The sequence below is a fragment of the Sander lucioperca genome, chromosome 1 (assembly GCF_008315115.2).
Source record: "Sander lucioperca isolate FBNREF2018 chromosome 1, SLUC_FBN_1.2, whole genome shotgun sequence".
NCBI classification, from domain to species: Eukaryota; Metazoa; Chordata; class Actinopteri; order Perciformes; family Percidae; genus Sander; species Sander lucioperca.
Window position 1 is genome coordinate 2304759 of NC_050173.1, and position 24605 is coordinate 2329363.

Sequence of the window (24605 nt, forward strand, 5' to 3'; positions counted from 1 at the left end):
ACACACACACACACACACACACATACCTGGTGTGGAAATAAAAAAATAAAATAAAATAATAAAAAAAAATCACACTGATCATAAAAAAATTTAAAGTTAAAAAAAGAAAGTTATGTTGAGTATGAAAACTCTTGTTCATTACATTTTACTTCATAATTGCAACCACATATTCATTGTTCTTGTTCTGTATATAGTTTGTTTATCATGATCAAAACCATTGATCTGAAGCTCAATGCTGATGCTGTCATGTAAATAGTTTTCTAATCAGCAATAAATATAACAATTTCTGATCAACCCATATCAATTGCATGCTTAAAATAACATACCGGTTAAAGCCCCGCCCATTTCAAGACAAACCGACCCACTTCCGGGTTAAATCCCGCCCACTTCCGGGTTAGGCCCCGCCCAGTCCGAGTATAGATACAGATACAGATGATTCATATGGTTAACAGATAATGATACAGATAATGCTGTACTCTCTCATCCCTACAAAGCTAGACTGTAAAAAATAATGGACGTAGCATCAGTGACAGTAGCCTACCCATTGGTTTGTGGACTACCATTTTGAAGCCTTGAGATTGCAGTTGGCTGTTGCAATCTTGGTGTTGGAACCGTCCAGCAGTGGGTTAAACATTATCTTTTAAACAAAGGCCTCTGAGACATGACCAATATGTGGCTTCTTTCAAACAAAGGATTTTCGGCCTACACGTAAAATTCCAAGCCCAGGGCCCCCTCTGGAACAAAGCAAAGCACGTCTCCTCAGACAAAAGGGTGAAGTCCCCATTTTACTGCAGCAGCCAGAGGGTCACACGTAGGTGTCACTTCACAAAATGGCCACAGGTCCGAGAACTCTGATCTTCCATTGGTTCCTGGAACCTGAACACCACAGGTGGGACCGAGGGGATAACGAGCCCCTTCACCTCCATTGTCTTACCCCGGTGGCTTCTGCTGCTGGAAATTTTGCAAACGAACGTTTGCTTTGAATAGCTTAATTTTCCCGAAAAGTGAACTATTTCGGTGTTCTGGTGAGCACCATTCGATCCTTTGAAACACGCATCGGTGTTTCAGCTCTGCAGAGAGGGAAATCAACCACGCTTTTCTCTAGAAGGAAATTGGACAACACAGACTGCTTTTCTCTTCCGAGTCGACTCTGAACCGCTCCACACACCCTGCCCGGATGGAGTTGTTTCGTTAATCACTGGCCAAGTGGTTAACCCGTTTCTGTCCTGTAAAGAGGCGTGAGGTTTCTGGGCAGAGAATGTATGTGTGTTTTTTTAATGAGTGGAGGCTAATGTTGCCATTGTTCCCCATTAATGTGATTTGATTAATAAGGTGCTACTGTTACAATCTGTGATTGGTGTCATAACCTGGCTCAAAGGTATGACAAAAGGTAATAACACATTAAATCCAATTTATTGTAATAAACAAAGATAAACGTGCAATCAGTTAATCAGTAATGTGTGTAGTGTATGGATGTGTGTAGGTGTATCAAGGCTAGAACGCAAAAGTAACTAAACCCAAAATCCAAACAAACCAAGCAACCTTGAGGAGGGAAAAGAGAGAAAATGACTGCCCAGGCACTCCTATTTATGGACATGTGAGCAATCAGTTGATCCAGGTGTCAATTATCAGTCCACATTAGCCAATCCCCAGATCCCAGCAACCAAAGGGACTTAATACGCCTAGGAGTCTGCCGTGTCCCAGTTTTGCTGTGAATATATTTTTGATCACGATACTTGTTGAGTTTGTGTTGACTAATGTAGGTTATTGAACTGTAAATGCTACATTGCAGCTCCCTTCACAGAGTTTAGTGACTGTACTGAGTGAGATAATCAGGGTCCAAAGTGTCTTTTCTTTCTTTAAATGTGCTTTCCGCTCTTCTTTTGCACACAAACCTAACCTACACAATTTGAACAGCTGGCCAGCTAGTCAAGTAAGGAGCATACACAGCTTCACAACTGCGCTCCTTGGAGCGCGTCTTTGTCAGTAACAAGTTAGCTTGAACAGCTAACAGCTAGCCCCTAGCCACACGTGAGGCTGCTACAAAGCTCACACACGTTAGTTTTAGCAGCTAGCCTTGCTAGCTTCCACAGTCACTCACAGATAAGCTAACCGGCAAGCACATAGCCTATTGTTAACCTTTCCTGATTGCTTCTTTTCCAACCGTAGTCAGAAAACCAGGGAAGACTCGTTACCTCCAGGGCCGACGTCGGGGTTAAAATCACGTTTCTGGTGAGCAAATGAATGAGCATAGCTTTTAGTCTGGAGTTCATTTCGAACACCGCACACACTGTACAAAACTTAAACTTATTCCACCAACTCTGCTCCGGTCGCATTCACACGTCTGCTTCCTTCTTCTCTATTTTTCCTCTGCCCCCTTTCCCACACACACACCCACACCCACATGCACGGAGCTCTCTTAAAGGAGCCGCAGCACCATTTTACAACACTATTGTCTGTAACACGTTAGCTTGAACGAGCTAACGGCTAACCTTGGGCGTAGCCTAGCAACCACCCGGTTTTCGTCACACCCCCCTCCTCCTCATACACACACACACACACACACACACACACACACACACACACACACTCACAGACCCACAGACACAGAGACATGCCTGCTACATGTCTGTTTGTTGTTTGTTTGTAAAAAGGTATATAGGTTTTGATGATTGAAGAATTATTGATTAGCCATTGATAATTTTGAAGTTAAATAAATTCTACTATACTTTAAACAGCAGTTGTTTGTGATTATTTGTGTATCTATTGTAATAACAAGCTGGTTAAACAGGTCTGTGCTTGGATTCACCCTTCCTTTTGTTCCTTTTAACAGATACCAGATAAATTAATCAAATTAATTCAGATCTGTATTTTAAAGGGAACACCACCTATGAGACTATTTCACAGCTCAATTATTGGTCCCTGGTTCCAGGGTGGTGCCCCGTTTTGATTGTTTGTCAATTTGGTGAAGTTATTAATACACATATTCATAACTTCATTAATATTGATAAAACATCTTTGATAATTTGCCAATAATTGAATCTGTACCCCTACCTATTCCCAACATTGGTATTTTGGAGTGTGACGCTGGCTAACGGTTGCACTAGCTAGCTAGCTTCAGTTGGCAAGGTCAGACATTTTTAGGCGACCAAAATGTTCCAATTTACTTTCATTAACTAAAAACACACTGTGAGAGGGTCAACGTTTTAAGACAAAAACACGGACAACACTCAAAACAAGTCTATTTTAATGTACACAGTGCCATTGATATGCATGGCTAAGGCTCTATACTGATTGACAGGTCGGCGTGTAGCTACGAAGCATACCCTGTTTTATTGACTATTTTTGTAGCCAGTGGAGTCGACCACTGCTGGCCATTTGAAATAATACAAGTTTAAGTCACTTCTGCATTGGCTTCACTTTTTAGGCCTGGAGGTTGACGCTTGACAAGTCAAGACTATGGATTCTGTGGATGATCACTGTTGACTGTGACATTTGCATTGTCACTGATGCATGCAACCATTATATCCCACAACAAGACACACCAAAATTAAAATAGCCCATCACATAAGAGATCACTAAGGAGAAAAAGGAAGGTGATGGTCATACAGCTGGTCGTACAAATGGATGTCCAATGATCAGTAATTATATAAAGTGCTGTAGCTGTACTTATTCCCTAGGTCCTCTTATTTACATTACTTGAGGTATTGGTGTGCAAAAAAATGTTCTTGTGGGAAGCACATATGATGTCTGAAATATTGGCCTCCCTGTGAATTTGGATACAGGCTGCTGGGTGTAACATCTTGATCTCACAACAGGAGTAACTCATGTTGAAGGAAAAGCTTAAGCTGTAGCAGTGCTAGATTTTGTTGTAAGAGTCTGATCTTAGGAACTTGCTTGTGGCGCTTTCACAGATGCAAATGAACATCTAGGTGGACTGGAGGTGTCTGGAGTGAATTGTTGGATAATCACTAGAGCATTTGGCAGCATCTGATGAAGTCTGGGGGAAAGTAGACCAAATGTCAAATTATTATGGTTATATACACACAGGGTGCGATTTTCCGGGGGAGTAATCTGTCGGATTTCTCCCTTTCTGGTCTACAAAATTATTTGTATCCCAGGTGGGGACAAAATGTTTCCCCCCCCTCAAAGTGATCAATACTTCACCAATAGACCATATAGTATATACCTAAAATGGAAGTATTTTAAACTAAGCAAAGCAATATAATGTTGTGTGAACACATAGTGCCATAGAACGATACAATCTGAGTGGCAGTTGCTGGTTGTATTTAGTCGCCACTGCAGAGCTCCAAGACGCCGGCTACCAGCAGCAGTTGTTAAGCCGCCAATAGGTGACTGTGAGCCGGGTACAGGCACCGCCAGATGATGGTCCTTTTAGGGACCATGGATGAGTTTAGCTAGAAAAAGTGAGCGTCATGCGATGATTACAATTCAGTTTAGGCACCAAAACGACTAGTTAAGTTTAGACAAAAGATTGTGGTTAAAATACTCCTGTTTCCTGGGTGAAAATATTTTGTTTTCGCCGCAAAGTGAACTCCGCTCTCTGGCATGAAAGCGTGGTGAAATGGCACCTCCCCAGCTACCAGTCCATACTTGGTCTGCACGGAATTGCACCTGCAACTGTCATGTCTCGTCCCTGTGTCAAATTTTTGTGTTTAGTTTGTTTCATGTTTTCTGTTAGTTTTCCATTTCCTGTTTTATTTTGTAGTCTCTCTGTTCTCCCATGTGTTGTTTTGTTTTACTTCCTGTCTTCTACTTTCCCGCCTGTGTGATTACCTGTCCCCGCCCTAATGTGTTGCACCTGTGTCTCATTGTCTCCCCTGTCTTGTGTATTTAAGTTCAGTCTTTTCTTTGCTCCTGTGCGAGATTGTCTGTTTCCATGTGTTCAGCCTTTGAGTGTTTTTCCCCTGTGTCCTGTATTCCTGAGTTCCTGTTTTCCCTTGGATTTTGACCATTGCCTGTTTTCTCGGATTCCCCGTTTGCTGGACACTGTTGCTTGTGAGTTTTTATTAGCTTGTTAATAAAACCGTTGTATTTTACTCGACTGAGTCGTGCATTTGTGCATCCGTTCTCTGGTGTGCGTGATAGCGACCCCCCGGTTCCCAAGCCAAGTCCCTAAAGACTGAGCTATTGCCACCCCTAAATTGATGAGCTTTAATGGGGAAGTGTGGGGCTAAGACAATACGAGGTAACGTCTGTTGACTGTCTTTTATTCAAATTACTGATTTGGTAGTCCCGCATTGCCAGACCTGTCTCCACGGCGCTATGGGGAGAAAAAAAACAATCTGGGTTTTTTGCATTTCTTTAAACCAATCACAATCACTAATCTTTCAACATTTCATAGTGAACACACAGAAACACACACATTGTATAACATTGTGATGTTTTCTCCAGACTCAGCGACGGTGACTCTGCAAAATCTCGGGAAGGAACTTGTTTTGGTGGGACATTTGCACCCCGCAAAAGAAAACTCCACATAAAATATATAATTAAGTTAATGGTTCACACAATACAGTAACATGAGCTATTTTAATTAGGTTTGTACATGGTTAAATTAAATTTGCTCTTACCAGTGTATCGCCATGTGTACCTCGTCGATAGCAATACCACAAATCGGTCCCAAAACGTCCCAATTAGATAGTAAATGCTGTAAGCATATTCTTTGTAAATATTTACAGTCATTCCCCGAAAGAACTATGCAGGCCTGCCTTATTGCACGATCCAAATTTTCTTGAAAACTTGCCATTTTCAGTGTGTGACTTGCCAGCTTGAAGTTTGTTGTTATTTAACAGAGTTAGAGATCAGTTGCTGCTTTTACGAAGCCAAATTCACATTTAAACCTACATCTACAATTCACATGTCAAAAAGAACACACAAAAGGGAGAGAAACAATAGCCTAAAGTAACATAAATAGGAAAGTAGAATAACAGTTGCAGCTATAGCAAGAGACTCAGGTGAAGCAGAATATCCTTGGCCTTTTTTTCTGCTCTTGTCAGAGTATCAATGACAAACAGTTCATGATGTCCGACAACATCAAGTTGTAGTTGTGAATGCTGGGTTGAGTCCAGGACACCAGATTACTGTGCTGATACTGAGCTGACAGAGACATGAAGTACAGTTGTGTTCAGAATAATAGCAGTGTGTTTAAAAAAAAGTGAATAATGCTCAAAATCCTTACAATAGCTTTTAATTCCATGCTATCAATGCATTGGGAACACTGCACATTCAATTCCAAATCAAAACATGACAAAAATTGATCAAGTTTGTGTTATACCTTTACAGAAAGTAAAGAAAATGGATTATTAGGCTGTTCAAAAAAAATAGCAGTATTTGCATTTTTCTTTACAAACAAACATTTACTGTATAAACTGAAAAATGTCTCAAGGGTTTGCTTTACTTTGTATCACTGCACTAATATTTAGTTGCATAACCATTATTTCTGAGAACTGCTTCACATCTGTGTTGCATGGAGTCGACCAACTTCTGGCACCTGTGAACAGGTATTCCAGCCCAGGACGATTGAACTACATTCCACAATTCCTCTGCATTACTGGATTTTGCCTCAGAAACAGCATTTCTGATGTCACCCCACAAGTTTTCTATGGGATTGAGGTCTGGGGATTGGGCTGGCCACTCCATAACATCAATCTTGTTCATCTGGAACCAAGACTTTGTTCGCTTACTGGTGTGTTTTGGGTCATTGTCTTGTTGAAAGACCCATTTCAAAAAGGCATTTCCTCTTCAGCATAAGGCAACATGACCTCTTCAAGTATTTTGATGTATTGAAACTGATCCATGATCCCTGGTATGCGATAAATAGGCCCAACACCACAGTATGAGAAACATCCCCATAACATGATTTTTGCACCACCATGCTTTATTGTCTTCACAGTGTACTGTGGCTTGAATTCAGTGCATGGGGGTTGTCGGACAAACGGTCTGCGGCCCCTAGACCCAAAAAGAACAATTTTGCTCTCATCAGTCCACAGAATGTTGCACCATTTCTCCTTTGGCCAGTCAATGTCCTTTGGCAAATTTCAACCTATTCAGTACATGTCTTTTTTTCAGCAATGGGACTTTGCGGGGGCTTCTAATTGATAGCTTTGCTTCACATAGCCTTCTTCTGATCGTAACAGTACTCACAGGTAACTTTAAGTCTTCTTTGATTTTCCTGGAGCTGATCATTGGTTGAGCCTTTGCCATTTTGGCTATTCTTCGATCCATTCGAATGGTAGTTGACCGTTTTTTCCCACGTCGTTCAGGCTTTGGATGCCATTTCAAGGCATTTGAAATCATTTTGGCTGAGCAGCCTATAATTTTCTGCACTTCTTTATATGTTTTCCCCTCTCCAACCAACTTTTTAATCAAAGTCCGCTGTTCCTCAGAGCAATGTCTGGAACGACCTATTTTACTGAGTATTTCAGTGTAAAATGCACTATAACCAGCATGCACAACATTTACTTCCTTCCTTCCTTAAATATGGGCCATAATTGACACCTGTTTCTTCACAAAATCAATCACCTCACTAATTGAACACAACACTGCTATTATTTTGAACATGCCCCTTTCAATTACAGATTCAATTACACAGAATGAGCAACATGCATGTCATGACTGTTGGGTCTGTTGGTTTTCTATGACTCTACAACACTTACTAGTAAATTATTTGCCATGTAGAAATATCACTTCTACCAAAAAAATTGATTTATGAGGTTAGTGATGTTGGACTGCTATTATTTTGAACACAACTGTATGTGTAGACTGTGGTTATAGCTGCAGGTTTACACTGTATATAGTACATGTTATAGTACATGTTATAGATCAAAATGTTCAGGTACCCCTGCTTCTCTCATACTCGTACTGTATTCATACTGCCAGTCTTGTATAAAGTACTTGAAAGCAATACTTGAGTACAAGTAAAAGTATCTTACCAGAAAATTACTTTGGTAGAAGTTAAAGTCACCTTTTAGAATACCACTTGAGTAAAGTAAAGTAAGTAGTCTTAAAGTATCTGATATTTACTGTATTTAAGTATCAAAAGTCATTTTCTGATATAGTACTAGTAAAAGTATAAAGTAAGCATAAGAAGTAAAACAAAACACTTTGATTATGAATGTTATTGTGGCTTCTTTATAGTAAAGCATCATAGTCAGGGTTTCCACACCTTCTAAAACATCAAATTCAATATCTGACATAAAAAAAGAAAACAAACACAATTTAAATTTCCTTTTAAGGAAGAACCTTTCACTCCAACGTACGAAAACATTTCTTGCAATAACAAGTAACAAAGATGCTTAGGGGACATGTGGTGGAGTAAAAGGATAGATTTTATTTAGGAAATGTAGTGGAGTAGAAGTAAAAGTTTCCAGAAATATAAATAACGAAGTAAAGTACAGATACGTGGAAATTCTACTTAAATACAGTGACTAAGTATTTGTACTTTGTTACATTACATCACTGCATACTGCTAATGTTGTGCAATGGTATTACATCTATTTGTTGTAGCTTATGCAATGAAGACAGACAGTTGTTTTTCTTTATACAAAGCCGTTTGCCTGTGGCTACCAGAAATTATATTTTGGTGACTGCCTTTACTTGAGTACTTGTTATTTAATAGTGACCATATTTTAGCATACGCAGAGAAGGAATATGAACTAACAGGATAATTTCTATACACACACACACACACACACACACACACACACACACACACACACACACACACATATACACAAATAGCATTGCATGTGTTGTGGAGCTATGATTTGTAATTTTCAGTGAAGAAGACAGAATGTCAAAAATGTCATTCAATCAACTAGAGTCAATCTACATCAGATACATCCATCTTTAAACAGGTAGCCAACTATTGCTCATTTTACTGCAGTATTTCATTTTGAGAACTAAATACAGTATGGCAGCAAATAAGCAAAAACAGACCAGGATTCTGAATGTATACATGCTCCTTTGCATAAAGACATACTGTAAGTCTGCAGCTTAGAGTTTATGTACAAATCAAAAGCACGACTTACATATTCCGAAGCTGAGTGCTGATCTGTGTGTTCTCTGAACTAAACCTGTTTGAGTCGTGATTCACTCGGATCTTTCACCCAAGTCTTTAAATTGACTCATGATTCGCGAGTCTCTAGTATCATTAACTCAGATCAGTTAAGTCCTACTACAATTCAATCTTAAATGATAACAGCGCTACACACAAACCTCTTGCAACAATAACAACTACTAGTCCTAGCCATCTTAGCTGCCAAAAGCTTTATAACTTACAATTTCGTAGGCAACCACAACTCCACAAGTCAACTCAAGCGACTGACTGAGCAGAGAGACAGTCCGAGACAGGTTATAGGAACCTCCCGACCCGCAGACTCGGAGCCGGAAACATTGCAAGCTCGCAGACCATGGGACTAACTCGAGAACTCATGAGTCCTCGATGACTCATGAGTTCTCGCGTGAGTCAGTCAGTTGCGCGAATCAGCTGGCTATGAGTGGATCTGTAGCAGACGAGCGAGTGAAGTCTCTCCTCGAGCTCAGGGTAAAGTAAATCCACAATAAAAGCTATTCTTTAACTTCTGAAATAACATACAATGTTCTGCATGTAGCCTAGCTAGGCCTACTGTAGGTTTTGGTGTACAAATGTAGTATGTTAAAACGCAATTAGGTTGAGCAGACAGTCCGAAACATTGCAAGCTTGCCTCAGCTTGCCTCGCAGATCACTCATGAGTTGTCGATGACTCATGAGTTCTCGTGTGAGTAAGGCAATCGCACGAATCAGCCGGCTATGAGTGGATCTGTAGCAGACAAGTGAGGTCTCTCCTCGAGCTCAGGGTAAAGCAAATCCACAACAAAAGCCATTCTTTCACTTCTGAAATAACATACAATGTTCTGCACATAGCCTAGCTAGGCCTACTGTAGGTTTTGGTGTATAAATGTAGTATGTTTAAATGCAATTAGGTCGAGCAGACAGTCTGAAACATTGCAAGCTAGCAATACTGACTCAAGTAACTTGGCAGTGAGTTTAGTGAGTGACTCAGAATAACCTGAATCCTTAAAAGGCATCGAGTTTGCCAGGCCTACTCTGAACTCACTGACCACAGGATTTGCATTTGGATTGGGATTTAAAAATATTTGGCTGTGCTGACATGTGAAAACATTGTTTGCTCTATCTGTACAACTGTGCAGCCACAAGCTAAATCCAAGGTTTTGGAATCTGCTGGATCACAGCAAAGCCGTAACCTTACAGCATTACTCCCCACAAGTGTTGGCCAGAGGCAGAGTTTTTTATATTTTTGGATTTAGGTGGTTCATCCCTCAGGATACAGTACTTTAGGTTGACCTGAGAGACGATCACAACATCTTTTTTTATTTTATTTTTCCAGTTCTTTACCACCAATATCTGTACATTTTGTGTCTGGCAAACTGAAGAATATTAAGCTGCCTTGCATTCCACAATATCTGCCTGCTTCTAATTTTAATTTAAGCATTATCATACTTAGATACTCAATTATAGTACATTATGTTAACTGGCTGATTGATTACATAAAATGGAAAACGCCCGTCTTTATGCTAAGCCAGAACAAATGTAGTCCAGCTCAGTACTTAAAGCAGCTATAATGGACAGGGTGCTATTTGCCGGGGGGGGGGATGCCCCTTTCTGCTACATATTCCTGCCTCTGCTGAATTATTTTTTATCCCTGGCGGGGACAAAATATACCCCCTTTCTAAATACTAACAGTTGATGAGATTACAAAAAAATGCATTACTTTTCATGTTTCAGTTCTACCTCCTTTATACAACAGACAATGTCAAATCCAGTGCTTTTTGTAATTCATTTTCCTTTTACTTTAAACCACCCTTTATTTTTGGCTTGAGGGTCAAATGTGTGCATTTTGGCAACAAACTACATAAAAAAATTAATCAGTCATCTTTACTTTATAGAATGTACAGTAGAAAAATTGCCGAAGTAAAAGCTTTATTAGCAACAGGAAATTGCAGTCAGTGATCAACATATAATCCAACTTAAGTCGCTTTTGGTTCAAAATTTGTAAAAAAAAAAAAAAAAAAGTGAAACAAAAAGGCACAGAAGGGAAAAAACAAAAACGCACATTCCTTGTCTACATCCATGCGATCTTCAGCATTTGGCCACATGTTCTCATCCACATCACGTCTTATGTCGTCTCTCGCTATGCACCTTGGATGGAAATGCTTAGCATGCCTTATACATTACATTACATGTCATTTAGTTGACGCTTTCATCCAAAGCGACTTACAATTGCTACATATGTCAGAGGTCGCACGCCTCTGGAGCAACTAGGGGTTAAGTGTCTTGCTCAGGGACACATTGGTTGATGTATCGCAGTGGGATTCGAACCTAGGTCTCCCACACCAAAGGTATGTGTCATATCCACTGCCCCATCATCCATACATAAATGGTTTCATGTAGGTTTTGATTAGCCTCCAACTCCATGACTCTCAGAGATATCCAACACAGTATCAGTACTGTAACTCATGTTAAAATGTAAAGTAACAAATTATAAAACTCACTATAGAACAAGACAAGACAACATACTGTACCTGGACGTATTGGTGCCTTAGTTCCTTGATCCACTCACTATTCTTTTCAAAATAGTTAAGGTTTTGAACATTATGGGCCCTATCTTGCACCCAGTGCAAAGCCCGACGCAAATAGCTAGTTGAAGACCGACGCAGTTGTCAATTTGCCCACGTCATTTAAATAGCAAATGCATCTGCACCCATCTGTGCGCCCATGGGCTTACAGGGAGGTGTGTTCAGGTGCATTCTTGGCGTATTGCTATCTCGAGATAGCGGAAAGTGATCGCGCCATTGACCAACAAAACCACGCTAATGAGCGCTGTGATTTTATTTTTATTTTTTTAATTGTTCCAACATTGTTATTGTTAGGTTTTCCTAACATTCCTGTATTGTCATAATAATAGAATAATTTCTAGAAAACAAAATAGAGGGTTTTTTTTTGTTTGTTTTTACAAAAACACCCTCCTTTGCCAGGAGCAGCGCTTGATTAAAGTTGGTCCACTACGCTACTACTATGGCATGGCACCCTGCATACTAACACCAGACAGACACAGGTAGAAACTATCCGGTAAACATTATGGAGCATTAAGCAGCCAGAGAGCCAGATATTTCCCTCAAGGGTTGGTGGAGACCTAAAACAGAGCTACTGTAAAAGAGAGTGAAAACTGAACTTGGCCAGAAACAGGACTTCAACTAAATAATAATGTTGCTCCGTAACAGTTTTTTGTGTAAATAAACAATGGAAAGGTTGCCATATGAACCTAAAAAGTGATGATATGGCTATGTTGTGTTCACAACTTATTTCTGCTGCCCCTAAGTGGTAAAAGAAAACACGTATTGTCGGTTTAATGCACAGACATGAAAGTGATATAAATCTTCTCATCTCATTCTCACAGACAGGCAAAAACATATTTCCAAAGGATCATTTTCATTGTCTCATATGTTTAAGGAACAATACATTGTAAAAGTACAGTTGTGTTTCTTTATTTGCATTCTACACCACTCCACATTGTCCTTAAGGGACTTTGTGTTCCCTCTGCCCCTGTCCTCGTGGCCTGTTTAGTCACTGAGCCCGAGATAGAAAGAGAGGCCAAGAGAGTGTTGCTCCATCACTGTATCACATTTACCTCAATAGCCAAGAGAATAGAGGCCATAGTAGTGCAGCAGGAGCTGTACAGCTGCTTATCCCACAGTGTATGTTTATGTGAGGGCTCAAAGAAAGAGAGAACTGCACCAAGAGAACAAGGAAGGAAGAAATGCTGTGTGTGTGTGTGTGTGTGTGTGTGTGTGCTGTTTGTGATGGAGGGAGGGAATGTGTGTGTCTGTGTGTGAGTAAGTAAAGCAGATTGATGTAACCATGGGTTTCTGTCCATCACTCATGTTGCCTGTTCTCTCATGGTCGGGTATTGCTCTCTCAATCCCACACACTCACACACACACACACACAAACACACTGTGAACCTCAGCACTTTTCCTGTTGGCCACCCCCTAGACTATATATCAACTCGCTATGGAAGTATCCCCAAGACCCCACAAGTTAGAGAGCTGACACACACACACACACACACACACACACACACACACACACACACACACACAAACGCTGGTCACAATTCATCACTCTAGCTATGAAACAATCCCAGCAATCCCAGAGACCCTACAAGTTTCAGCTGGCGATATAGCTGACAGTAAAACACACACACACGCACACGCACACGCACACACACACACACACACACACACACACGCGCACACACAGCATCATAAGCTGCTATCCATCAACCAAGCTACCACCACCCCTGAATTCCACAACTACTACCACTGAAGATATAGTGTGGCTAGCACGTGTGTCTTACAATTTATCACCCCTACCACCCAGCATATCACAGGAGCCCACAATATACTGTACTTGCTACTGGCGAATATACGTGAGTTAGTGTGTTTGTACAACCAATCTGCACATTACCTTTGACTCGAAATTTGTCTTAAAATAAACCACAGTGACGATGTGTGGGTACCGCCGTCTCTGGTAACCTCTACCGGGCCTGGCCCAAAAAGATACGGAACCCCGGTCCAAGTGTGGTGCGGCGGTCTCGCCCTGGCTGTCCTCTGTGCACCCTGCAGGTAGCCAACTCTTGGTATATAGATATGTCAGTACATTCAAGTAAAAGCAGGCATCACTTGCCAATGCAAATGCGCTACACGGAACTCAGATGTGTGTGCGTGTGGGGGGAGGGGGTCATTTCTAAATCCCACAAGGTCCCGCACGAATAGGGCTTAAGGTGCATAAAGGTTAAAGTTTTCCCTGATATTTCTCTGCAGTCAGAATCAAATCTCAAACACACACACACACACACACACACACACACACACACACACACACACACACACACACACACACACACACTGCTGTCAAGCCCCTTTCACACAGATTGCCTTTGGAAATGAGAGTTATTACAGTGAGGCTGTTCAGGAGAGGCTTGACACTGAATGTGATGAGGGGCTCAGCAGAGGCTACAGATACTGTACGTTGTGTTTACCCTTAGAGAGCAATGCCACTGAACTGTTGTGTTTAAATGCGTTTTGCTTATACTGTATGTGGCTTTCTCTTACTGTTGCATACACTTTGGCAGCCATATTGGAGGTTCACAGCTTTCGGGAAGCAGTGACTGTGGACAGCTGAATGTGTTCAGCCGTAAAACATTACATTGAGCTCATTTAGTATGGGAACATACTGTTAAGTCTCTGATGTGATCGATCAATTTCAGGTTTCTACAAAGCTAGTCTATATTCACGACCTTCCACTGCTGCAGGGTAAATCCAGACAGCTAGCTAGACTATCTGTCCAATCTGAGTTTTCTGTTGCACGACTAGACAACCTTTGAACGTACATGTTCCACCAAAACAAGTTCCTTCCCGAGGCTATTTTGCAGCGGCACTGGGGCTCCATCCGGCGCTTAGCGCCACCCATGACGATTGTGATTGGTTTAAAGACATGCCAATAAACCAGAGCACGTTTTTCTCCCATCCCGGAATGCTGTGTGGACAAGCCAGACCCTCCTCTGCAGCGCTGTAGAGGATAATCCTGGTGCTTGGTTAATCCTGGTGCCTTCTCTATTCAGGGGTGACGTGCCAAACCAGCGTGGGCATCTCAAACCCCTAGGCCACCAAGACACTCCAACAAGAATGCTGAGTGGGGCGTCTGAGGGTTTGAACTTGGACCTTTTGGTTGGGAGGCAGCTGTAACCACTGACTCACACCATCAGTCTGACCCCATTTCAAAGATGAATGTCTTCAGTTGGAACCAAGGGGCTTGGGGCCCACTCGGTTCCTAAAAACACAAATGCCACAGACAGACGTTTACATGCACATAATAAAAAATTTCTTTTGAAAAAGACGAAATGCCGACTAAACTGTTAACATGGCTAATGAAAGTGAATATTCCACAAAATACGATTTTTTTCTAAGTTTACCAGCGGTGGAGGACTTGTTGGACCGTGCGAACACAGCGTCCCTCTTTTATTCCTTCAACCAGCTTCTTGAAAAGGTTGCCGTATCGATGTGTGCGCATATCCAAAAACCTGTTGATATCCAAGTCTTTGATAATGTTTAAAAGTATCTGTGTTTCTCCTTCTTATCGGGTCTGCAGCCTTGCAAACTATTGGCTGGTTGGTTGGAATATGCTGTTTACATGACCTGTATCAAATTCGGAATATTGTCATATTCAGAATAATAGTGGAATATTGGTGTGCATGTAAACATACTCAGTGTAGAATTCAGAAAGTACTGAGTGATGGACTTTTTTCTTGGATTGGTTGACAATAAAAAAAATATACACTAACCTGCTTCCTGGTAATTCATCTTTTATTGTAATGTTTTTAGACAGCCTCAATAGCCTTGGCAATTCAGATGCAAGTCAAAAGGAAACCAAAATCTTTTCCTTCCTGAATTTTATGCAGACCAGCAAATTGACTTATTGTCTAAATACTCTGGGGGTGTAAACAAAACTCTTTTGAAACAATATGCCTTCATTAATGCTTTAAGTCACACCACGGTAAAAATGTCAACAGGAGGTTGCTGCCAGTTTCTCACAAACAATAATACTACAGCAAAATGGACTTCTCCGCATGGCCTGAAAGAGTCTTGGTCGCTGATCAATACAGCAGCCTTCTTAAAATTCAAGACTCACCCTTTAATGTGAACCACAAAGTCAATATTTGATGGATGGGACAGATTTATTTGGCCGCTGGTATTTAACCTGCAGTGCTGGCCTATATATATGTGTGTGTGTGTGTGTGTGTGTGTGTGTGCGTGGGCAGGGAGCTCCAATATTTCAGAGGAGGTCCCAAGCCTCAGAAACCTGGAAGATATTGCATTCAAGTCAGATGTAAGAAATGAATATAAGACTATCAATCTTTTATACCCAGAGCTGAATAATTAATGCAAATGTTTGCAGCACTTCAGGAAACTACCATAACAATGTGTATTTTGAAAGTACAACAGCCTATATAGGAACACACTGCATGGGATGAGCATTGGATTATTATCATAGACATTGTGTAACATGACAAATTACATTTTACAACAGTTATATCATGACATTTTGTGACTAACTTAAAATCAAAGTTACAAAGTTCTGCATGATGTATATTTCTCTCTTCCCTGAAAGCCTACAGTCTGTGACTTGTCCTGTTTGGTTATTACCATTACAGCAATTCACAGCACTATCATATTTTTGTGTTTTAAAGCTTAAGAGCAAATATAAAGAGAAAAATCATATTCAAGAGGCATAGCATTTTTGCTGCAACCCTCGTTTTTCATGTAAGAGGCTGTGTACTTGACTTGTGAAAGATACTCAATAAATAGCTAGAGCATGATCTATATTATTGATTTGAATGCTCTTTGTTGACTCATTTTTTATTATTTTATTGACACAGGTCCATTTCAGATCGTGTCCAACGTTTTGGACCCATAAAGCCCTTTAGAACATTGACGGTATTAGCTTATAGCGTCATGGTTGAATTAAGTTTGTTTGAGTGAAGGGGTTACGCCGTACCGACAGGGCTCCCATACATAGTTACTGGAGCTACACCGGTAGCTTAGCCATAGATGACATGCCCAGCCTAAAAAAATGTAGCTACACTTGGACACTATAGAGATTCAACATGGGGACTGCATGAACTGAGATTGGTCAGCCTGGGTTGCTTGTGTTTTCTTCAGGAAGTTTCTGATGCCATTAGGGAGTGTTGATAGTGAAGACAACATAAAGTTGAAAGAAAGCTCAGTAATCTTCTTTTGATTAACACACATATAGCGAAAGAATCTCCACCGCAAATCTTCAATCACAGTAATTGAAACATCAATACGGCAAATGTGGAATAGTCTGTAATACAAGCAATAATGGGATTTTTTCATTACTGGATATGAAAGTAAATGAAAAAGTTTCAACAAAGATACCGTTGGAGGTTATGCAATCCGATCACGTATGATCCATCCATCAAGTGTTGTGGAGGTGCCATCTGCAGGTGAAAGCAGCTGCTGAACTGTAAATCAAAGCCTACTACATAAGTATCTAATGTGAGACTCCCATCACGCCCTTCTGTCAAGCATAAACACAGCAAGACTGAAAGTCTAACCCCTATTTTCTACCAGGCGCGTCTGCGCCGTGGGCCATCCGAGCAATCGCAGCCATTCAAGTCAATGCTTGATATTCCACCAGCTATGCCACGGCGCGCCCCAGAAGTGTGCGTGAAGCGGCTGTCTGCTCCGCTAAAGATACGCGCCAGGTCAATTTTCTGAAACGTCCTTAAATTCAGGAATTGTCGTTTGTTTATTCAAAGTCAAAGACAGTCCAAAGTAGTGCTACTTTGCACATTTTGTGGGTCTGAGGTGTATTTCACATTTTAGCTGCCAAAGCGCCGCTGCTTTCTTCGACCCTCTCTGTCTCTGGTCCTGTGCTGTAGTCACTCAGTGCGCAGTGTGAGAGGGGGAGTGGTCAGAGGCTAGAGCGGCAAAAGCCCATGTGCGTCTTTTACCGATATATATTTAACAATATCTTTTGCATTTCTAATCCAAACAACGTCAAACTTGGCACTGCACATAGCAAGACACCTGTCAAGTTTGAAATCCATCGGACTAACGGTTCAAGAGATATGTGCATAACACGCAGACAGACAGACAGACAGACAGACAGACAGACGTTCCTAAGGGCGCTTTCACACCTATAGTACGGCAGACTCGCTGCGAGCGATTCAGGGGTGAAGTTGCAACATTGTTGCATTTTTCATATGGTTTGGGTTGCATTCACGCTGCACTTTGTCAAACACTCCAAACAAAGATATCTTGTCCAATAAACAAAGCAGTCGCTTGTTTATTGGACAGGATATCCGAGTGAAACTCGTGGACACTTCTGGTCTCAGAAATAATGGAGCAACACCAAATTAATAACATATTGAGTTTTCTGGTTTTGCCTGGTGTTTATTAATATTTTAGAAGAAGGCAAACAATATGAGCAGCTTAGAAGACAGCGAGTGAAGGAGAGGGTGGGCCCTGATGAGAGAGAGATTATGATGTGTTATTACACAGACGACTAGCGACATATGGTCATAATAGGTTATGGATTTGAAATGTATCATCCCTTAAATTATATATAAGTCCGTAAATTGTGTGCATGGTTCAAATTGCAGGCTTATAAATGCAGTTTTTTAGTTCACTTCCTATATTTGGGTCAGATCACATCCTCACCTAAAGTGAACCAAACTGTAGTGGACTTGGAAGCAAACCGAGAACCATGCTTTCAAGCGGACTAGAGTACGGTTGTTTGGTCTGCACCAGAGTTTGAGTAAGCTTTCACACCACCCCACATGAACCGGACTATCCCACGAAACGCTCAAGGGCTGGTTAAATGGAAAGCAACCTTAGCGTTAGGAAAGAAGCTGCTTTCTGGTGCTTTGACAACGGATACTTATGTATTGCTAACCAGACAGCAGCAGGTTGATCAGGCTTTGCTGGAGTGAGTATTGTCTTTAGGGTGTTTTCACACCTATAGTTTGTTCGCTCTGGTCCGAGTCAGTGATGAGTTTGTAAACTTGGAGCGTTTTCCCCTTACATACAGAGGAAAAACCCAAGCGAACCAAAATGCATCACTACAAACCATGCAAGAACGTTCACTCCGCTTATTGGTCAGATGTGTCTGGGGCGGGAGCAGGAAAGTAAATACAGAAAGAAGGTCCTGTGTTCTGGGCTAGTGCATATTTCTTGCATATCCATGGTCAAACCAGCTCATTTCATTTAAATAATCTTTCAGACATTTTTTCGCAAGTATCTGTCTCCAACTTTAGCGGCGACTAGTTTGACCACGGAAAAGCAGGTGAGGGCCAGCTTGACTGCAGTCTATTTCTGTGAAAGAAACATTGCAAGCAGCTACAGTTTTCTGCTCTGCCGCATCGGAAATTACAAAGCACACCTGACTACAGGAGACATTTAGCTTAGACTTGCCAACATAGTTAGGGTGTTTCGAGGTTGTGCATCCAAGTGCGATAGCTGCATTCACACCAGCCCAAACGAACCGCACCAAGGAGGAAAACAAAACAAACTCTAGGGCGATTCAACCAAACTAAATGAGGCAGGTGTCAAAGCCCCCTTAATATCCCTTGGGCTCAGCACACACACCTCACCTCATCGATATCACTGATGTGCAGTAGATGGGTACCAATGATGTTCTGGGTGGTTTTAAAGCCATTTCTCACCAGTGCAAAAGAAAAATGGGGTACGAGAATACAGAAAATCTGCATGCAAATTTTCTGCCATGACAACTATGCACACTGTGTGAATTATCAGCATTGCCGTGTTCAATTTTTGTCCCCAAAAAAAAAATCAAGGCAACTGTGGTAGAGGACTTCATAGGTCTACCCGAACCCTAGAACATGAGATCCGACCCGTGACCCGTATGGGTTCTGATCTACGGTTTATAAGGTCAACTGGGTCCGAGTCGGGTCTGGTTCTAGTACCGCGGGTGCAGGGTCTGTTTAACATTATATATAATATCAGGGTAGACATTAGACAGCACTGATCATGATATAAGTACTATAAGTGTGTGTATATTCAAAGTGCATCTGTGGCCACAAGGTGGTATCAAATAACCTGCAGGAGCTAGTGACCCTGCTCAGGAGGAGACGGGGTCAGAGAGCACAGGTCAGGTAGCAAATTAGCGATGTTAGTGTTAGCAGCCATAGCAAAGACCAATCCTTATTTTAATTCAAAAGGTCAAACAGCCAGAGTTATCTTTATTAGGATTGTTGCTGGATGCAACAGAACTGCAAAGCTGATTCTAAACGAGCTGTGTTTATCATTATTCGACAGAACAAAAAACCTGGATGGACTTTACTTAGGCCAGAAGGCTGCTAACATTACATTAAGACACAACAGTAGACTAGCCTTAATAGCTAACAACAACTAGCAAAGACATGTGTGCTTTAACACAACAGAGTTTCTTCAACACTAGTCTATATCCACGATGTTCCACTTTCGGGATTGCTCCGGTGCTGCCGGAAATTCCGCCGGATGTCCGTTACCTTCCTCTTTCTTTGTGTTGGAATTTTAAACTCCGGTCGATTTATGAGGACTATGGTTAGCTGCTCCTCAGATCTCTGCAGGGTAAATCCAGACAGCTAGCTAGACTATCTGTCCAATCTGAGTTTTTCTGTTGCACGGCTCCAAGTGGCGCCGCCCCAGACGATTGTGACTGGTTTAAAGACATGTCAATAAACCTTTCTCCTATGCCGCAAAGCTATGTGGACTAGCCAGACCCACCTCCGCAGTGCTGTGAAGGAAGGTCTGGCAAAGTGAGACTACTTTACCACTAATAACTTGAGTGAAACTGTCTCCCTCTCGTTCACAGCTGGGATTCTGATAAAGGAACAGCTTATAAGTGGTGTCACATGAAAAAAAATCTAAATTTTAGAATTATTCTGGCGTTTCATGCCTTGAATTCCTTAGACGTTTGCAGCACATTCACAGCGGAAAATGATTGCTGACCGCACGTAGCCCTCTCTAGCTCTTAAGATGCGCAGACAGTGAATTGCGCTCCTTATGGTAACAACATGCAACTACACCTCTCTGAATGACATGGGATTATAGTAGCCCTATATTTCACATAGGTTACACTTGTTTTGCTTGTGTGGATCAACAGAGTGAATTAGTTGTTTTTTACACCACCAACAAAAGAAGTCAGAACAGAAGCAAAGGACAACAAAACCTAAGAAAGTATCACTTTTCTATGTTCCTCTCAAAAAACAGTGCATCTGCATGGACATATCTTCTGTTATAATGGTGTGAAACATTTTTATGTGAATTATACTGGAATTAAGTTTTGCTGATCATTTCTCTTTATATTATAATCACAAGTGAAGTAAAAAAGTAATGACAAAGTACAGCTTTCCTTTTGTGTTTCCTTCCACTGATCTTGTATTGCAGGGGTGTTGTCAATGCAGGTGAAACAAATGCAGTAGCATTCACTTTTTCATCTCTATTTCCATATAATTTCCATTTTGTATAGTAAGCAAGTGTGTGTCCAAAAGATTAAGACAATAATGTCTACTTTCCCCACTTTGTCTTTTCCAATGTTACCATTGTTTTATCTTAAATGTAGGGAGGTAACAAGAAGTAGTAACACTTTATTTGACAGTACCAACAAAATCATGACATGACACTGTCATAACTATGACATGACATTGTCATAAACCTTATGAACAAGTCATATAAGTTGATGACTTCTGTCATTAAGTGTCATTCGGTTTTTGTTATGACAAGTTGACATTAAATTTGTTTGGGATGTCTTTGTAATGACAACTTGACATTAACCAGGATGACATTACCAGAAGATGTCTCTGTCATGACAACTTGACATAAACAGAAAATCCACCTTTTTGTATTCATGACATGTTGACATAATGATTTTTATAATTAGATGTGCAAGGTTAGAGACCAATTCTAGCACTTGGTCAGATAGATGTGTGGCAGGGTATTTCACAAAACTGTCTGTCATGACACTATTATGATTAGACCTCAAGTAAAGTGGTACCATTTTTATTTGTCATTAAGATATGGATAAGACTTGCTGTCACGACAACATTATGACAGTGTAACTAATAAATATTTTGACCTCAAGTAAAGTGGTATCATTTTTATTTGTCATTAAAGTATCGTGGATAAGACTTGCTGTCATGACAACATTATAACAGTGTAACTAATACATATTTAGACCTCAAGTAAAGTGGTACCATTTTTATTTGTCATTAAGATATCATGGATAATACTTGCTGTGATGACACAATTATGACAGTGTAACAAATACATTCTTTGACCTCAAGTAAAGTGGTACCATGTTGATTTGTCATTAAGCTATTATGAAGGTTAAGACATGTCTTAAGAAGTGCCATCACACACCAAATTACCTTCCTAACACATCATGCGATGTAAAAATAATTGTTAAGGCTTGTTTTGTAACACGATGACCGAGCTCAACACTCAGGAATTAAACAAGAAAGAAGCTTAATAAATGAATATGTACAGGCTTTCACTTGAAAAACATTGTACAGAAACAGTTAAATTAAAATAGGTGCATATGAATAATAGGTATATACGAATACATTCTTTGAACTCAAGTGGCACCATTTTGATGTCATTAAGATATCATTAAGGATAAGACTGGCTGTCATGACACCATTATGACAGTGTAATGAATACATTCTTTGACCTCAAGTAAAGTGGTACCATTTTGATTTGTCATTAAGATATCATAAAGGATAGATTATTACGATTATAATTCCCATAGCTTTTACCAACTACTTTTGACCACATTTTAATAACTTGGAAAACAATAATATAGGGGTGTTATTATTAAGCCTGGGCTTTTGGTGTGTGATGGCACTTCTTAAGACATGTCTTATGTAGCCCAGGCTTAATAATGACACCCCTATATTATTTTTATTTTATTTTGAGACATTCCTTTTGTTTTCCAAGTTATTAAAATGTGGTCAAAAGTAGTTGGTAAAATCTATGGGAGAAAATAGTGGAAAATGATTTAACTTTCACTTAGCTTTGATGGTCTTGTAAATAAGCCAATGGGTGAACTTGGGTCCGTGAGCTGACCAATCAACTATCAATGTTAGATCGCTAGATTTACATCTCCTCACGTCCCTTTTGGCGCTTGCATCTGAACGTAGGAGGCTGCCATTATTCACTCGGTAAGAGAAAAAGAATGACATTTTGTGAATTAAATCAATTTTACATACTCAATACTATCTAATACTGGCTATGCTTTGTTGTAAATAGAGCGAAAGAGAGCTGTGCCTGAATCCACTGTTGTCACGGAGTTAAAGGCAGTGAATTCCGTTAAAATGGTGAGTCATTCCTTAGCACTAGTCCTTGAGTTCGCTAGCATCTATGCAAACGCAAAGCTAATGGGTTAGCTAAGGTGCAGTGCATTCATATGCTAATAGGGTAATTAGCCACAAAAGCCTAGTGGAGTACTGTATATTGCCTGTGAAAAGGCTAATGATTCTATCTATTGGTTATGAAAAGTAATGTTGCTTTTCAACACTATTGCTAGCTGTGGGTATTTTGTTGAATGACTGTTGGTAGGCTACAAATTGTGAGTTTAATTGTTTAACTGGAGTTTATAGTGAAGTAACTTAAAGAGGCAAACTTTTTGTGCATTCTTTCTACTGTTACCAGTGCAGGGATGGATAAATAAGCATGCATGTCTTAATGCCTCTAGATTACAACACTGTAGCTTAAAGGGGTGATAGAATGCAAAACCGATTTTACCTTGTCATAGTTGAAAAACGAAAGTTTGGAGGGTAAATAGGACATACATAGAACCTCAAAATTCCATTGACACCTCTTTCCTATGCAAATCTCAAAATTTGAAACTGCTGCTGAAAACGGGCAAATCTCAACAAAGCTAAAAGTTGACGTCAACTCCTCAACTCCTAGTCTTTGTCACGCCCCAACATTTGCATAGGCTACACCACTGACCTGAGGTCAGCTTAGTCTTCTGAATCTAGGTCACGCAGATCTCAGAAATTTTATACAATGTTCATCTGCTATTCCATCACTAAATTCACTTCTGAGACTTTTTTATGCGAGAAATCAACTATGTAGAGCTCAAATATGGGCTGTTTTACGAAAATTGATGGCTAATTGCAAATTTGGTAAGACAGTGTCGGACTTCCACAATCTGCCGTGACAGCAGGCGGCTGCTGGCCGGGTTTGATGCCTTCCCGGTCAGCCTCTCCCCCTTCACAGACCTGCTATATGAGCTGGAGCTCTGTCAGGATCTCACACACACGCTCTGCGCTGTGTACTTTAGAAAGAAGAAAGTTTTGAAGTACAGTATATCGGACAATGGAGCGGGAGTTTGGATCTAACGCAGCGGCGCAGAGGATGTGCCTGCAGGGATTCACTCTCCACTAAATTTTCCCACGCTGACTAGCTACAGGGTGAGTTGTGATTCTTTGGTGGAGTTTCCAAGGGTAATGTTACAACAACACTAGTTGTAATGAAAGTGTCGAAACTTTGTATTTTCTCTCTGCTGTTTTAGGCGCGCTGCAGCCACGGCTAGCGCCTGGGCATGTCTGGGCATGTCACAGAGTGTGTGTGTTTGTCTGTTTGTGTAGCTCCGTGTCTGTGTGTGTGTAGCTCCGTCTCTGTGTAGCTCTGTGTGTGTGTGTGTGTGTGCGTAGCTCTGTGTGTGTGTAGCTCCATGCGTGTGTGTGTGTGTGTGTGTGTGTGTGTGTGTAGCTCTGTGTGTGTGTGTGTGTGTGTGTGTGTGCATGTAGCTCTGTGTGTGTGTGTGTGTATGTGGTTCGCTCAACCAATCAGCGTCTAAATATTCATGAGCATACCATATTTGGAAGAAAAGCTGTCGTTCCAAATAGGGCCAAAACACAGGGATGCATAAGGACCCATAAAATACCAACCAGGACATTTTCCGCCTAACGAATGTTCCATACCCTATT

General features: G+C 40.8%; 2 long non-coding RNA genes across 2 annotated transcripts in view; one reads left to right on the plus strand and one right to left on the minus strand.

The window, feature by feature from the left end:
• The window catches only part of LOC116042221, a 21415-nt gene extending 16433 nt beyond the window's left edge, over positions 1-4982 (plus strand). The window contains exon 4 of the long non-coding RNA XR_004103159.1: positions 4888-4982. This is a non-coding gene — a long non-coding RNA (uncharacterized LOC116042221). The remainder of the gene's footprint in view (positions 1-4887) is intronic.
• Positions 4905-23713, minus strand: LOC116042222. Its single transcript, XR_004103160.1, has 3 exons — positions 23703-23713; positions 15038-15046; positions 4905-4986 (listed from the first exon to the last, which is right to left on the minus strand). It is a non-coding gene; the product is annotated as an uncharacterized LOC116042222 (long non-coding RNA).
• Between the last annotated feature and the right edge of the window lie 892 nt (positions 23714-24605).